Source organism: Leptodactylus fuscus, chromosome 6, assembly GCF_031893055.1.
Source record: "Leptodactylus fuscus isolate aLepFus1 chromosome 6, aLepFus1.hap2, whole genome shotgun sequence".
NCBI classification, from domain to species: domain Eukaryota; kingdom Metazoa; phylum Chordata; class Amphibia; order Anura; family Leptodactylidae; genus Leptodactylus; species Leptodactylus fuscus.
The window spans coordinates 180,583,381-180,602,101 of NC_134270.1; positions in this window are offsets into that span (position 1 = coordinate 180,583,381).

An 18,721-nucleotide genomic window follows, 5' to 3' on the forward strand; every position below is an offset into this window, starting at 1 on the left:
TATATATACAGTAGAGTTGATCCGTCTCTTGAGATTTCAAAATCCGATTTTCGATCATTTTTCAGCCGTTCCCGATCGCGATCATGAAATTTGCTGTATTGCCGATCGGGATCCGATCTTTCCCGATCCTGATCGCTCAACCCTAACAGCAACCAATCTGTGTTTTGTTTTTTTTCTAGTATTCTAGATAGTAATCTGCTTGTGTCTGTTTTACAATCCGTTTTTCCGTCTTCATTCTTCTCTGTGCATGCTCAAAATGAAGAATGAAGGGGAATAAAAACCGAATCTACAAAAACAGATAAAAACGGACACCAACTGATTCAACACAAACAGGGTTTTTTGGTCAAACAAGATGTATTATGGTATGTGTTGTGTATTTTTGACCAATCCATTGTTTTTATACATGGATTTGCAGCAGGCAGATACCTGGTGCCCACATGAACATAATCATGAAGGTTCCCGGGGCCCTGATTATTACCTTTGAAGAACTTAGGAGAGGAGCCCAGAAGTCTCTTTCCTCTGCTTACCCTGCTGACTCTCGGCCACATGACTGACACTGCTCTACTCTATGGCCATGTAGTCTGAGTAGTATCATAGTAATGGTGATATCACAGACAGCTGGAGCGGCAGCAAGGGAGGTAGAAGGATGAACTATCAGAACTCTCGGGATACCAACAAGAAATAGAGTTTCCAGCCAAATAGAACCAGAGATAGTCCAAGAGGACACCGAACGACAGGAGAAAATCAGAAACAGTGAAGAACTTTTATTGTATTATCATAATTTTTTGCTTCTTGATCAGTTACAACATTGAGTAAATGCTGAACTGTGGTACATAACCCGAATACAATGAACAATAAAATATGAGAAGTTCTCGGAACAGCAAAGAAACAAGAAGAAACTGGCAATGAGATACATGATTGTCTAAGTACATCAGGTCACATCTATGATAACATTAGACTTTGTTGCCATTTTTTTATTGAAAGTTGTGTGCTCCAGCCTTGTGACATGGAAAAGAATAAGCTGATCATCCAGGGCACTGCCATGTCGTCATATGGAGGTACAAATAGAGCGGACACCGACCATGTGCACAACTCCTGCAAGAGAGCACAGCCAGGCAGACCTTCAGCGAGATGAAGGCTTCTTCCATCTATGTCCTAGCTGGCTTTGCGACCATGATTGGTTCAGGTGAGTAGAAGACAACAATAGATCGTGCATAGACTAAAACTGTCCATTAGATTTTAGACTCCGGAAGTGGAAGATTTTGAGTATTTAGAGAACAATATGGACCTTTGTTCCATAGAGACAACCACCAACTAAAGTTGGTCACAGCCAAAATCAGCTGTGCAGGTTTTCTTTAACCATCTTTTGGACAAAATTATGTAATAACTAAATGCTCGGATGACATCTGAGTGTTACCCCAGTCACTTCTGCCCAATTGACTTCCACTGAGTGTTCCATTTTGTGTCAATGTCATGGAACAGGATAGGAGCTGCTCTATAATCATTGGAAGAGAGCAGAGTATCGGGCCCATATCAGAAGAGCCTAAGGGGTCATTCACACTTGTGCCCACTGTCCGTCCTGTGCCCCGTCCTGTTTCTCAGCCCCGAGAAACTGGATAAGGGACGGCTTCCTGGAGGTCAGCTTTAAAACCCATTCATTCGAAGGTGACGCCGGTGTCCGCCTACAGCCTCTCCTCGGGGAAACCGTTTTTTTTTCCGAAAGGACACAAAGTCCTGCATGTCCAACTTTGTGTCCAGCCAATACAAATGCTTTCCCTGCGGAGAGTTCACAGCAGGACCCCGGTGGTCACCTTTACAAAGCTGTCCACATGTCTCCAGTCCAGTTTCTCGGGGGCTGAGGATGGAAACCCAGTGGAGAGGCACAGGGCGGACACCAGGCACGTATGTGAATGCCCCCTTAGCCTGCACATTCGGCCTTAGGCCCCGCGACATCCACCTGAAGACACTTCCTCCTCCCGACTAACCCCATTCTTTTGGGCCTAATCCAGTCACGGCTACCCGTTTTTGGAACGGAATCTGAGGCAGCCTCCACATCAAATTCTAGTCCAAAATCCCCCGTGTGAACCCGGCCTTAGGGTTAAACGGATAAACTTGTGGCAAATTTTTATATTGTGGGATGAATTTTTCAAAATGAGGTCTGGTGAAAAACCTTTTGGATTACATGAAGATTTGTTTTGGATCACAAATAAATATATATATGTATTATATTCCCCCAATAAAAAAAAAAAAAAAAAAGTATAGAAAATTAATCATTATAAAAAATAAAAATAAAAAAATTGTGTAAAAGCTGTGATTAAAAAAATAAATAAAAATTCAGCGTTTTAATTCTAGTTTTGGAATCATGAGATTTAATATAGATGATAGATTAAATAGTCCTGTTAAAAATTTTAAAAAAAATTTATTTAAAAAAAAAAATTGAATAAAAAAATGTAATAATAAGCAATAAAACAATTCAGTGATTTCCCCATTCCTCAATTAAAAAGTACAACTTTCCCCACAAAAAATAGATACCTTAGGCCACCTTGTGTAGAGAAATCTAAACAAGGTTATGGATGTCAAAATATGGAGACTCGTTATGAACGTTCATGAAATATTGACATTAAAAACGCACCCCTAGACTTGTATGAGGCCTTTTAGGATGGAAAGCCGACGCGTCCTATTTCATAACAAATGTTACAAATTCACAATTCCTGAACAATAAATGTGTCCATGTACTTATTGACTTCCATTTACATGAGATTTTCTTCCATTTTAGCCCAGTCCGATACATGCAGCCAGTGCTTTTCTGTAGGCGAGACGGTTTGTCGTAACAGCTCTACCATTGAATGCCCTCGGTCAAAGTGCCTGACATTTTCGGCATACTACAAACTAGGTAGGTCATTCACAGGTCATCTAATCACAGAACGGCTCCTCTTAGAATTGGTATAATGTGATGTTGCCAGAAGCGGAGAACTGAGATAAAATCACATGACATCGAGGCAATCCAGGAAAAATACAGATCCTCTTGAGTGAGCGAGTATTGTTCGATCGAGTAGGTATTCGATAGAATACTACGGTATTCGAAATACTCGTACTCAATCAAATACTACTCCTATTCACAGTAAAGATTCGATTCAGAACCAGCGTTGATTGGCCGAATACTGTACACTGTATAGCATTCGGCCAATCAACGCTGGTCAATGCATTCCTATGAGAAATATTCAGCTCCAGCACAACCACAAGCTGCCAGCTCTCCCAACTAGCAAAGACGAGCCTGCTGCAGAAACAGCGTTGATTGGCTGAATGCTATACAGTGTATAGCATTTGGCCTATCAATGCTGGTTCTGCAGGACGAGTAAGGGCCGGTTGACATTAGCGCTTGCCTGCCGTCCGGAAGGAGTCCGGAGGAGTGGAGGACCTCCCCAAATGGAATATCAGTGCAACTACAAGCGCTGGCCAGTTAAGCACACGGACCCCATAGCATATAATGGGCTCCGTGTGCTTGCCGCGCACTGCCTGCATGAATGATTCATGTGGGTAGTGCACGACAAGCACACAGAGCTCGTTATATCCTAGGGGGTCCGTGTGCTTAACAGTCCAGTTGTGCTGATATTCCATTCAGTGGGTTCTCTTGCGGACTCCTTCCGGACGGGAGGCAAGCGCTAATGTGAACCGGCCCATAGTCTATGGGGTCCGTGCGCTTTAACTGCACAGCGCTCCTCCTCAACACTCTCCTCCTGCTACTCGTCGACTTGGTGACTCTCCTTTAGTAGAATAGTGGTTTCCCCTGAAATGAGCATTGTTTCCCATAGACTATAATGGGATTCGATATTCGATCGAGTAGTCGAATATTGAGGCTCTACTCGAAACGAATCTCGAATATTTCACTACTCGCTCATCTCTAATCATCTTAAATTGTGTCTGAATTAGACTTAGAGACTTTTATGGAATGTTTCTAGAAGTTTCCAAAATTCTTGAGTCTCTGATCACATGACAAAAGGTACCATGATATCGGAGAAGACGAAGCGGAGAGGTGACCGGACATGTTTATGGCTCAGTATTCTATAAGCTTTAGGCAAATGTCTTTAGTATAGAGAGTGATGTACGTGCTCTTATGTTCATCTCCTCTTCTAGAAAGTCTCTTAGGTGGGTAGATCATACTCAAAGGATGGGGCTTAGAATTTCTGCATTGTAGAGGAGCATTAGAGATGAGCGAATCAAAGCCGGAGAAGTGGAATTCGATCCGAATTTCAGGTAATATTCGATTCGCATCAAATCCTGATTTCCTCACTCTTCATGGGAACAAATTGCATTTTTTCTAAAGTGGTCACTGCACGGAATCACTTACAATTCCATACATGCAGCCAATCATCAGCCAACCCTGTGACGTCACAATCCTTTAACCTCTTCACGAACGTCCACAGCATCGGGAGTGGGTGTTAGCTGTAACTGAGAGCTAACACTCTGCTCCATAACCCCCATTCGGAACCATGTTACAGGTCCCCCTTAACACTCCCCGCGGCGATATCGGGGGGTTCCAATGTGTATCTTCTGCAGCCCAAGTGAACTTTGAATACAGTATTGTGTCCGATCTCAGCTCCATTCAATATCCTTTACTCTATGGCTGCTCTTCTAGTGGTCAATGATGATGGTACCCCAATGATCAGACACTTCAGAGCAGATTTTCCACCCAAAGAACACCCAAACCCATAAATCTTGCCACCCCCCTTCTCTATTATCTTATCACGCCTGTTTATACATACCATAGCATATACAACCTATATTAAGAATTGGCCAGACATGCCGTTCCTTAATATAAGTGATATTTTTTAGGTTTCTCTTCAACCCTCCAAAGGTAAATGAATGCTGTAAAATGTGACTAAATACGGCCACAAAGTAACACTGGCCCTGAGCTGTAAGGAAATAAATAAGCTTGTTCTCCTTCTAGGTGATGAGGAAATTACGACAATACGGAAAACGTGCGCAGATAATAAGTTATGCGGTTCCTGCTTCACTCTCTCGACCAATAGTGGCTTTACCGTTCGGGAAACCATTCAGTGTGCTACAGGAGACCTCAGTAATGATCGTCTCACATACAAAAGTAAGTGCAACTGTATCCAATCCAATGTTATTAAGAGTAAGTGCCTACAAGGATCAAGTATCCAGCAAAACAGGGCTTGAAATTGCAACAAGTCCTACTGTGTGTAAATTAAGAGAACACACCGAGAGACACAGGTACATGAAATTCAACCTATAACCCTACAGTGTTTATCTAGAGGAAGGCAATACAAAGGTTATTAGAGGTATTAGGTGAGAAATGTGGTAGACATACCATACGATACCCTCAAAGACATTGGGCCCAATTCTTGGATAAAACCTGTGTCAGGACCATCCAGAGATAGGTGAACCTCACAAGATTCGGTTTATAGAATATTTGTGGATTCATCCACCTGTTTCATTTCTCAAAGGACTTGTTTATCACAAAACTAAAGTGCTAATATTATAGGGCAGTGATGGCAAACCTTTTAGAGACCGAGTGCCCAAACTGCAACCCAAAACCCACTAATTTATCACAAAGTGCCAACACGGCAATTTAACCTTAATACTGTGTGGTTCCACATTTGCACATAACCACAGACCTGCCAAATATGGTGATACGAATGGGGCTTTATAGAGTTTTCTGCTCCACTGTGACCCTCACACAGTGCAATCTGCTTCACAGTGACCCCCACACAGTACAATCTGCTCCATAGTGGTCCCCACACAGTGTAATCTGCTGCACAGTGGTCCCCACACAGTATAATCTGCTGCACAGTGGTCCCCACACAGTGTAATCTGCTGCACAGTGGTCCCCACACAGTATAATCTGCTGCACAGTGGTCCCCACACAGTGTAATCTGCTGCACAGTGGTCCCCACACAGTGTAATCTGCTGCACAGTGGTCCCCACACAGTGTAATCTGCTGCACAGTGGTCCCCACACAGTATAATCTGCTGCACAGTGGCCCCCACACAGTATAATCTGCTGCACAGTGGTCTCCACACAGTATAATCTGCTCCACAGTGACACCCATACAGTATAATCTGCTGCACAGTGGTCTCCACACAGTATAATCTGCTGCACAGTGGTCCCCATACAGTATAATCTGCTGCACAGTGGTCCCTGCACCGTATAATCTGCTGTACAGTGGTCCCCACATAGTATAATCTGCTGCACAGTGGTCCCTGCACCGTATAATCTGCTGCACAGTGGCCCCCACACAGTATAATCTGCTGCACAGTGGCCCCCACACAGTATGATCTGCTGCACAGTGGCCTCCACACAGTATAATCTGCTGCACAGTGGTCCCCACACAGTACAATCTGCTGCACAGTGACCCCCACACAGTATAATCTGCTGCACAGTGGCCCCCACACAGTATGATCTGCTGCACAGTGGCCTCCACACAGTATAATCTGCTGCACAGTGGTCCCCACACAGTACAATCTGCTCTACAGTGGTCCCCACACAGTATAATCTGCTGCACAGTGACCCCCACACACAGTATAATCTGCTGCACAGTGGTCCCCACACAGTACAATCTGCTGCACAGTGACCCCCACACAGTATAATCTGCTGCACAGTGACCCCCACACAGTATAATCTGCTGCACAGTGACCCCCATACAGTATAATCTGCTCCACAGTGGTCCCCACACCGTATAATCTGCTGCACAGCGACTCCCACACAGTACAATTTGCTCTACGGTGGCCCTGACACAGTTTAATCCGTTCCACGGATGGGTGCACAAAGAGAGGGCTCTGAGTGCCACCTCAGGAACCCATGCCATAGGTTCGCCATCACGGCTCTAGGGTCTAATAGACGCCAGGTAACTGAGGAGAGGAAGGATAACAAAGAGGGACCATAAACTGTCACAAGGGAGTCACGAGAAAGCATTGGCAAAGTTACCACCAAAGCTTCTAGAGGGTGAAGAGTCCTCAGAGTATAATGGTGATTCATAGGTGGCAAACCACCAAAATTTTGGGGTTGAGTTTAGCCTGAAATTTTTGTAAAATTTGGGTCGAGTCTGGTTCATTCCAACTAGGTTTGCTCATTTGTAGGACCCACCCACAAGAACAGGCACGAGCAGACACCCAGCCCCCTTTTCCTATACAGGACACCGATCTCCTCGGACTGCTTTTGTCATTTTTCCACTGCAAAAATATACAACCAGGTGCAGAACTTTTTAGTGCCTGCATTAGACTGAAGGTCACATGACCAAACACTGCTAAAGTGATTGGTCGCCACTGAACCAGATACTTATTGAAGTGGAATAAAAGCTACACGGTCCCCGAACCAAGCTGAACCAGTATTAGGAAGTGTAAAAGTAGGAGCCTGCCATAAATTATATGTAAATATATGATTACATTTCTATTTCAGAAAGCTGTAAGTCTATGGAAAAGGGAAATGGATACGAGTGCCCGTCGTGTTATAAAAATAGCACTGAAGGCTGTAAAGCAAAACGGTACGGTCAAGTGTATCTGGGGAGAGAAACAGTGCGTGGAGTACGTGGGGAAACGTAAGCTAGCGGGTAAGTTATCTGTAGAAATACCTCATTGATGACTATATCCGCCTATATACTGCCTATATCCGCCTATATACTGCCTATATCCGCCTATATACTGCCTATATACTGCCTATATACTGCCTATATCTGCCTATATACTGCCTATATCCGCCTATATACTGCCTATATCCATCTATATACCCCTCCGCCTATTATTACAGTCTCTCCAAATCAGGGATCTCCGGAGTCTCACGGCTGCAGACCAGCTGATCAGTTTACACTGTATATCCTCCTCTGTAATAATATCCTACATTCCTGTGTAATATTACACTATATCCTCCTCTGTATATTACATTATATTATCCTGTGTAATATTACACTATATCCTCCTCTGTATATTACATTATATTATCCTGTGTAATATTGCATCTCCTCCTGTAATGAGTCCAAAGGCTCATTGGACTCATCTCTAGGTAAGTCTAAAGGATCTGTGGGGGGTTTAGTGATGCAAAACCTGACAGGGTCTCTTTAATTAAATTTAATGTATGAGTTATTTGTAATGTAAAATCGAGTATTTGTACTGATAGGTGACCGAGATCTCTGTACGCACAGTCGCAGAGAGGAGGCTGTCAGTCCTTGGTAGCTCCGCCTCCTTGATTTCTCAACAGAAAGATCAGAGACTTCAATGAATAAATGACAGGTGAAACTGAATCTTTCCCCGCACACTTTGTTACATTTTATTCAGCTCCTCCTGCTCTATAACCTGCAACCTTCGAGCAACATTTTTCACAGGTTCCCTTTAAAACCCAAAACAAAATGATCACTAAAGAGTTAAAAATATATCAATACTATTTGCAGAAGTTTCTTTGGATCTTCACTTAACATGATGTCATGTTTTTGTAGATGGACCAGTACATCCGATATCTGTGTCAGGCTGCATTGTAACGGGTGGCTGCGATATACGAATATCAGCTCTTACTGGGGTTGAAGAAATAGAACAAACAAAATTTGTCTGTACTGATGCAAAGCGCATAAAGGAGTCAGGAAAGGAGTCGGAAGAGGAGTCGGAAGAGGAGTCGGAGGACGAGTCAAGAGAGGAGTCGGGAGAGGGGGAGGAAGATGGGGCAGGAGCAGGGTCGGCAGAGGATGCGGGAAAGGGGGCGGAAGAGGGGTTGGCAGAGGATGTGGAAGAGGGGGCAGGAGATGGGTCGAGAGAGGAGTCATAAGAGAAATACTACAAAAAAACCCCTTCAGGGTATCTTATACCCTGTGCAGAATATCCACACGCTGGTTCTGTGTCATGTTTGATAACTTGATACATGTTGCAACTTAATCAGAAAATATACCTAATCACCTGAGCCTTCTTTATAGGGGTCCTTTGCTTTGGACAATCCCTACTTATATGTCTAATTAAACATTGCATAAATAAATAAATGTTTTTACAGGAAGTGAATAAATAACATTTGCATCTAGTTCAATAAAAAAATACAAAATAAAAATACAAAGTGTCCGTCAAGAATAAGCTGAACACAAAGCTCTGCACGTCTGAGAATCTGTGAATAATCTGTGCATAAAACTAGCACTAAGCGTTCCGCTTCCCTACAGCGCCACCACAGGGGAAATGGATCATTGCAGAGTGTCCATTCACATCACTGGGTTGTCTGTATATTGCAGGAGGGTACAAGTCCTCCATAATGAGGATCCCAGCAGTGGACCCTTCTGTATTGTGAAACCGAGGTGTAGAGCTGCACATGCTCGATCACATTTGTGTTTGGGTATCAGAAAGTTAAATATCAGGGCCACACATGGCGATATATGGTACCAATGCAGTGGATTAGATGTAAACATATCCCATCCACACGGAAAAAGCGCTATGAGAAAAACTGTGACGTCTCACTGCGCTTCTCAAAGAAAGTCCACAGTATACACAATGTCATACATCAATAAAGAATATATACTATACTAGAACAATAAACCTCCGGGTACTGTATATTGCACATCGTATATACCATGAATATTAATCCTGTGGATGCATCCAAGGAATCACTAGCAAGAGATAGATAATGAGCCGACCTGATGTAGAAGAATCTATACAGCGCCTTGCAAAAGTCCTCACACCCCTGGACCTTTGTCACATTTTGTCACAACCACAAACTTAAATGTATTTCATTGGGATTTTCAGTGATAACAACACAAAGTATCAGATAACTGTGAAGTGGAAGGAACATGATACAAAGTTATCAAGATTAGAATCAAATAAAAATCTGAAAAGTGTGATGTGAAAAAGTCTTCAGCCCCCCTGTAACAAAACACAGAAAACAATGCAGTCAATCATAATGTGGTAGAAGTATACATGGCGATACAACAGAGTATTACAATTATAAGAGTCCCCAACCCCTCCCAGTTGTACAGATTCTACAATGTGAGGCCATGCGGATGTTTAAAGACTTAAGCACAAAGTATCCATCCGTCCATATGTTTCTAAACAGATATGTAACTGGTTCCAACAGATGACTGGTTCACTCCTGCTTGTCTGAGACGTAATATCCTTGTGTAGTATAAAGAGAAGAGTCAGCGTTTTTGTGCTGCAACTCTATGACTACACGGACCCAAGTTCCTTTGAACTCTCACCCTAACAAACATATGCAGCATAAACAGAAGCACATTTACAAAACAGACAGGTGAGTTACTTCTAATTCACAAAGTCTGTGCTGAAAAGGATTTCAGAATCTGGATTAGGTTTCCCTCTCATTATTACACTGTACACATACATGTACACACATTTTAGACAGGCGCACCTTTTCTATGAGTCTCCCTGAAATTTTCCTATAATGGAAAATAACCCTAATTTATTGGGTCATGGTTCATGACTAAAAAACACAGATTTTACTATCTGCATCTAGGACAGGCCCACCGTGCTAGTTACCCATAGGATGGGAGTATTAGTATTAGTAGTGCTAGGACTAAGCCCTTCCTCTTGCATGTGATAATTGAAACACTGATACCAAATCCTATATGTGTTCTCAATGTACTAAAATCAACCCTTGTTAACTTTCTTGGAAGCTTTTAACCAACACTTTGTCTGTGAAACCTTTGTTAATCATCCTTTATGTGCATATTATCTCATTCTCTCCACATTTCAGCGTTTAAAGTTCCATCTTGTTTGCATCTTAAACTTAAACAACATGTAAAGATCTTTAGGCATACTAGCCTTACTGAACATGTTCTGACTCTCCTTGACTCCATCAGCTTCCTTTTTTTGTTCCCATAGTCTCTATATCTAGAATTCCTCTATTCTTGGGATCAGCCCTTCACAGGCCAGGCAAATTTTCCATTATTTGCCTCGCTTCTGTGTCTCAGAACCTTAAAGGGTACAAATAATTGTACCTCTAGGCTGCCTGTGCTTAACTAAGTACAATGGATTGTACCAAGACCTCAAAGGACATCTCTGGAATGGAACCAGTAAGAAGAAAGCTTCTTACCTTGCAGTTGCTTTTGGACCAGTGTCCAATGTCTCATTGTCCCATTGTTCTCTCTGTCCCCAGATAGAAACTAACCTGCGGCCCCATGTTGGGCGCCGATTTCTGTCTCCTCAATCCGATAAATTATCACCATATTGAAGTCCAAATTATTATAACTGTTATATGAACTATCTCAGAGAACCAAGACACCATAACATTATCATGATGTGTTAAGTGGACTGTTTAATGGAGGGAGGGATAAGGTTTAAGTACATTGTAGGTGAGGTTATACACTGCATAGACAAAGAGTAGGAGTGATTAGTATAATTAACATAACATGACAGGGTATACAATTGTAACATAGTTCTGGCACATAGGTAGTGAATAAGTAACAGACAAAGTCACATCCCATTATAGATTCTAGGAGGATGAGTTCTCTGAACAGCGCCAGAGAAAGGAATGTAAGATGGCTACATGTAAGCCCTAGAAAATAAACATCAGACAGAGTCCCGAATATGTCTATTGGGTTTGTTGGGAGAGGGAGCAGATCTGGAATCATCTGGGGCCTTCAGGATCCAGCGCATACTGTTTCTGGCTCGAAAACAGTTAGTATTTCATTGGTTAGACCCTGAACTTCCAAGACTAAACTAAATCACATCATTTGTATAGAATATGATATTAAAGGAACGTTCCACACAGGGAGGCAATTTAGGGGGCTTTCCCAACACTCCAGGTATACTTTATGTGGCTCTCCAGAAAAACTTAGTGGTATATCCCTCATTTAGCATCACCCTAATCATCCCCTAAGAATTTGCATGGCTGTAATGTAAGTCTCCTTTAAGAAATGGCTAAATCTCCTTTAAGAAATGGCTAAGGTGTCTATAGGGTATTATGGATAACTGGCAGCCATTGTGCTTAACTCTTTAAACGTCCACATGGCCTCACATTATAGAATCTGTATAACTGGAAGGGAGGGAGTGTTGGGGACTGTTATAATTGTAATACTCTGTTATATCGCCATGTATACTTCTACCACATTATGATTTACTGCATTGTTTTTTGTGTTTTTATGTCACTGTATGCTTTGTGCTAATCCTTAAAGGGAATGTGTCTTCAAAAAGATAAAAGATAAACCACAAAATCACCCAAGGTATTGAATCTTGTAAACTCTTACGTCATGGCTAGATCAACTAGATGGGTGAGGGCACCAGTGTGGGGCATAATGAAATCAGAATGCGTTAGATGCCGCAATCATGTTTGACTACGGCATCTAAGGGATTAAACCCTCCAGTCAAACGTGATGGAGCAAGATGTTACCTGTTAGCCCCCTTGCACATGACCTTATGCATTTTCCCAGATAGCACACTGATTCATTTCTACCATACACGTGACTGTGAATTACACGGTCACGTGTGCGGGTCAAAAGTTCGGGCTGCAAAATATGGAACAGGCCCTATTCCTGTCTGATTTTGTGGCTTTGCTTCATTGGATCCTATTCATTGGATGGAAGGGGCCACAGATGCATGGCTGGTGCATGGGTGGCACATGGATGACATCCTTGTGTCCCCATGTACTGCTCATGCTGATCATTCATGGCAGCCACTTAGCACATGGTTGCGTGCAATCAGCTTTAGTTACAGCCAACACCCACTCATGATGCAGACGGGCAATACAGGGTGTAATAGTACGTCCATTTGTGCTACGTCCCAGGCACCTAGGGCATACTATTACGTCTTGTGCCGCTAAGGTGGTTTTTGGAAGTGTTGCTAAAGGGATTTTATCATTAAATTTTTTTTATTTTTTCTGACTAACACATAGGAATAACCTTAAGAAAGGCTATTCTTCTCCTACCGTTAGATGTCTTCTCCGCGCCGCCATTCGGTAAAAATCCCAGTTTTCTTCTGTATGCAATTGAGTTCTCTCGCAGCACTGGGGGCAGTCCTCAGCACTCAAATAGCACTGTGGCCATCCCCAATGCTGCCAGAGAACTCTCCAGAGATACCTCTATCTTCTTCTAGAATGGCCTCTCCCCATGTCTTGTTCTGGCGCTGGGGTCAAACTTCTACGCATGCGCAGTCAGCCATCAGACCTCGGGCAGAGCCGACTGCACATGCGCATGACCATTTTCTTGTGGCCACTTACCCCAGCTTACTGTGTAAGTGTCCAAAAGAAAATGGGTGCTTACAATAGGCGGGCATGCACAATTGGCTCTGCCCGAAGCCTGACGGCAGAGCCGACTGCGCATGCCTAGAAGTTTGAAGCCAGAAGAAGATGTGGAGAGAGGCCGTTCCAGAGGAAGATGGAGGCGGCGCTAGAGAGTTCTCACACAGCATTGGGGACCGCTCCCAGTGCTGCAAGAGAACTCATTGCATACCAAAGAAAACCCATATTTCTACTGAATGGTGGTGCGGAGAAGACATCTAAAGGTAGGAGAAGAAGAGCCTTTCTTAAGGCTATTCCTAATGTTGTTTTAATGACAGGATCCCTTTAAGTGGTTACATTTTAAGTTAGAAATGCTTCATCATAGACAATACTAAGACTAAGACCCCACATTGGGGAAACGCAACTTCTTTGTTGTTACAGATTTCGCTGCAGTTTTGTTTTTTAACCAAAAGCAGGAGTGGATTAAGCAAAAGAAAGTATAAGAACTTCCTATGTATTTCCAATTCCTCTTGTAGCCCCTCTTGGATTTGGCTCAAAACACAAGGCGAAATCTGCAACAAGAAAAGCTGCGTTTCGGCAATGTGAGATCTCAGCCTAACACCTTACTGAAAAGTGAAATGACACAATAATTTTTTTTATTATTTCAATGTTTTAATGGAGTTAAGTTTTCTACTGATTAAGCTGCAACATTCTCTCTACATGTATCAGTCACTAAACATGACACAGGCCCAGCTTGCGGTTACTCTGCGGTGTCAGGTTATTCTGGGAGATTGCATTGACACGTTGCGTTAGTGCAGACAAACTTTTTTTGCCATAGTTCTTTAACCCCCAAAAGGATTCCTACTCCTGCTTTACAGCCTTCCGGTGAAATGCAGCCTTTTCCAGATAGCTTACGTGTTATACCATCTGCAAAAACATAAGGGAGTGATAAGCCAAGATCCAAAGAACATTCTTGAAATGAAATCAATATCTTCATTAACCATTTAGTGACCTGATTGGGCCATAAAGGGAGCCTGTAACATAAATTGTATCCTATCACGTTGCAGTTTATAGAGCAGGAGGAGCCGAGGGGATTGAGGTATAGGCTAACTAATGAAACTGGCCTGGACAACAATGATGGTAGCCTTAGGAAGGCTTGACAATGATTTGACTTAAGGGACAACTTCTAAAGAGATTAGAAGTGAACTCCAAGGTCAAGATACATCAAAGTGGACTTAGTGGAAGACGACTGTGGAAGAGACCACTGAAAACAAATGATAAAAAAGCTTCTAGGAGAATGTCCTTAGACAGATGAAGCCTGCAAAGATAAGGACATTATACCTATGGTGAAACATGGAGAAGGCTTGGATATGTGGACTGGACTGGGTATATGTAATTTCTGCTTGGTCAGCAAAGACGAGCAAAATTCAATTTAGGGAAACTTGGTGGTTGAGCAGTTCGCACCGTTGCATTGTAGCACTGCAGTTCTACATTCTAATCAAGCCAAAGACAACATCTACATGGAGCTTGAATGTTCTTCCTGTGTTAGGGTCCATTCACACGGAGGAAATTGGCGCTTATTCTGGCACAACACTCGTGTCAAAATCAGTGCTGAAAAATAAGCCTCCCATTGACTTCAAAGGATTCTGTTTTCCGCACGGAACCCATTGAAATCAATGAGAAAAAATCCTCCATTCATTTCAATGGGTTCCTCTAGGAAAGCGGAACCCATTGAAGTCAATGGAAGTCTTTTTTTGTCTGATTTTGATGTGGATTCCATGCCAGAATCAGCGCCAACTTCCTCCGTGTGAATGGACCCTTAGCATGGTTTCCTCTGAGTTGTCCGGTTTTGGAGGTTGTGAGCCCTACTTGAGACAATATTGACAATAATATTAGTAAACCCCTATCAAACATGTTGGCTTTATATAAGAAAGTGAAACCAATAATTATCCTTGTAGGTGCTTGTTATTTGTGAGACAAGTCACATTTTCTAAGAGAACCATTTAGGGGTGAAGATAAGCTATTGGATGAGGTTTATCAAACTGACTTTTTGGAACTTTTCAATTGATGGCGTATCCATAGGATAGCTCAAAAACTTGGAATAGGGCAAAATCTTGGAATAATCCTAGAACTACAGAAACTGGGGGATACCAGTCTGACTATGGGACTATGGGATAGAAAGTGACCCTAGAATGTAAAGTGTTCAGCCAGCCTGCAGATTCCAGAGAGAGCGGCCATCACCTGCCATAACCGGTGTGTAGAAAGAAAGATTACTGCATTGTAAATGGTGTGTTTTTAAGTCATTGCCTATGGCTGTGATGTCATCCCACTTGTGAACCTGCGGCTGACAGCATTTGGCCTCCGCATTAGTCCCATAAGATGGGAATTGGTCCTGTGCCCTGTGATGGACATGATCAGGCAATGACCTGTTGGATTACTGCCATTGTAAGGACTGTGTTCTGTTAGGACTGAAGGACTGTGCTACGTTTGGCCTGAATTGGCTGAGGGTACAACTTACCTACAACTTACAACTACAACTTACCAGGATAGTGAATGATTCCCGCATAGTCTATACACTGAGTCTGTCCTTCTTTACAATTGATTGTACTATTTGCTACACAGTCTTCGAGAGTGTCAAAGTTAAGACATGCCGGGCAGTGAAATCCATTTTCCTTTTCCAGAGACGTACAGGTTACTAAAAAAAAAAAAAAAAAAAAAATATAATCATAAATTTTCATTTTCACATAATTTAAAGCGGACTTTGAGATTGTGACTAGGGTTGAGCGATCGTGTTCGGAAAAGATAGGATTCCGATCGGCGATCGAGAAAATTTCATTCTGAGCGGAGTGTATGCTCAGTGTGAAAGCTCCGCTGCGGTTCCATAGGAATGAATGGAAGCAGCCGGCACACAGCCTTAACCCCCTGCGCACTGGCTGCATCCATTCATTCTAATGGGAGACTAGCTAACATCTCTAGTAGCTACTTACCTGCAGAGATGGCTGGTCCGGTGCCCGGTGTTCTCGGTCTTCTTCACCTCGCTGCCCCCCCCTCCCAGGTTAGTGTTAAAGAGCTAGGAAGAAGGTGGGCCTTGTGGCTTAGGAGAGTGTGGGCGGGTACAGAGTGGGGAGACGTGACATCTCCCCTCACAGTACCCACCCACACTCTCCTAACCCACCCACACTCTCCTAACCTGGGAGGCAGGGGGCAGCAAGGCGAAGAAGAACTTGAACACCAGGCACCGGACCAGCCATCTCTGCAGGTAAGTGGACACCAGGGGGGACTAAGTAGCCAGAGGATTAAAAAAAAATCACTACACAGCATGGATTGTAACAATTAAAGCGTTCACTTGTTAGACTCCATGCTGTATAGTGAATAGGATTGTTTTTCAATCTGATCTCCGATTAGTAAAAAAAATCCCATTGACTTGCATTGGGATCGGAATTGGATCGAGATCGGGTTCGAATGAAAAATGATCGGAAATCAGATTTCAAAATCGATCCTGAAAAGTCAAGATCGGCTCAACCCTAACTGTGACGTTTCACTTCATACTACAGGATAAACTCAGCTCTGTTCAGCTCAACTCAACTTGGTTCAGGTCCCATGTAGCTTGTTTTTCGCTGTATGGGAGACCAAGGAAGGTGAAGCAAGATGGTTACAAATGTTTATTAGGTTTTTGCACCTCCCCTGATCCTGCAGTCTAAGGAGACCCCAGAGCAGGGATAGGGAACCTTCGGCAACTCCATGGGAGTTCCAAGAACAGCAGAGCAAGTATTCAAGCTGGGAGTTGTAGTTTTACAACAGCTGGCATGCTGAAAGTTGCCTACCCCTGCCCTAGAGTATATTAATAGCACTTCTACAGTAGTTCATGCCTAACAAGTTTGCCCTAAAACAAAATAGGTGGACGAATCCATGAATACTTGTCGAAATGTTCCAGGGTAATCTGCATCCTATGCATGCCACAACATCATTAACATGCAACAGAAAATTTTGGAATGCATTTTATGCAAAGCTAAAATAGCAGAAGGAAAAGACAACAAGTCTCTACATGAACCGGGGACCTTGTGATGAACAAGCGGTAAAACTCAGCAGCTGATATAAAGTTCTAGTCATAAAAAAACATTGGTATTTTCGGATGAATGTATCCAGCATGGCTGATCTGCTTTTGGCAAATGAAAGGAGCAGACAGCAAGTCCGTGCTCCGGGGAAGAGCATATAACATCACAATAAAGCTGTCACCTTACACTAAATACAGGATCATTCTAAACTAAAGGGGAAAAAAAATGATCAGTGAAGTTGTTTTTGCTTTTAATGGGATTGTACACTTTAGACCATCTCTATTTAGTTGGAGAATGTTCCCACTTGTTACAGAGTTTTTAATTTCTAAAACAGTCATCATTACCCCTCGTTCACATCTGCGTTTGGTAATCGGTTCAGGTAGTCCGCATGAAGACCCCACCGAACGGAATACCAAAAACATTGGCAAGCGGTGTGCAGTGAAACCACTATAATGGGGTCCGTGTGTTCTCCGCATGCTGCCTGCACGAATTAGATCACAAAGTACTTTTCTGTCCGCATGTTCCACGTGGACACCACGCAGAGAGAACACGGACCCCATTATAGTCTATGGGGTCCATGTGCTTTCGCTACACACATCGTTGCCAATGTATTTGGTATTCCATTTGGGGGTCCCCATGTGGACCTCCCGAACAGATTACCAAACACAGATGTGAACGAGGGATTACAAACTATGGTGAAACCCAACAGCAAACAATAAATTTCCCTGTAGCCCCACCACAAGGAAATTCATTATTACACAGTTCTCATTGAAACTAATGGATTGTCCATGTGATATCTGGATATTTGCATCCTCTAGAGCGAGGGGCATTCTTTACAGTCATAGATGAGGAGCAGTAATGGATCAGTATGGGTTGGTTCAGATTACGCATGCCTAGGGAAGAAATATGTGGTGGTCTTAGAGGAGGAGCAGTGAGGACCTTCTAAAACTATACAATATGCTCTTAGTGACAAAAAATAGAAACAAAGGAGTTGTTGAAATTGAAAGAAAGCTTTAGGGTCAATGCACACAGAGTTTTTGGGCGCGGATTCTGACACAGGATCCGTGTCAGAATCCACGCAGAAAAAAAGTCTCCCATTGACTTCAATGGATTCCATTTTCCGCTCACTCTGCCCAAAAACTCCATGAACATTGACCCTTGTCCCACAGGTTGGCAGATACTTTGGTTGTCCAGTCTGCCCCTGAACCTAGAGTTGGGTCTACAGACGGCCAATGCTATATCAGCTCTACCTAGGACCCAGAGAAATGCTAACCATATTTTGTTTCTTGCCAGACATTTGCTCATTGTAGTCACTTACTCTTAGTAACATTGGATACATTTGCACTTACCATTGTGCTTGAGTGGAGCATTGCTGAGGTTACCGGTAGCACACTGAGTGATTAATCGGATGTCTATGCCTTTTCCAGTTGTGAAAGCAAGGCATTTATTACACATCAAATTATTTCCACACGTTTTCCTTACTGAGCTAAAATTCTTTTTACCTAGAAGAAGAATAA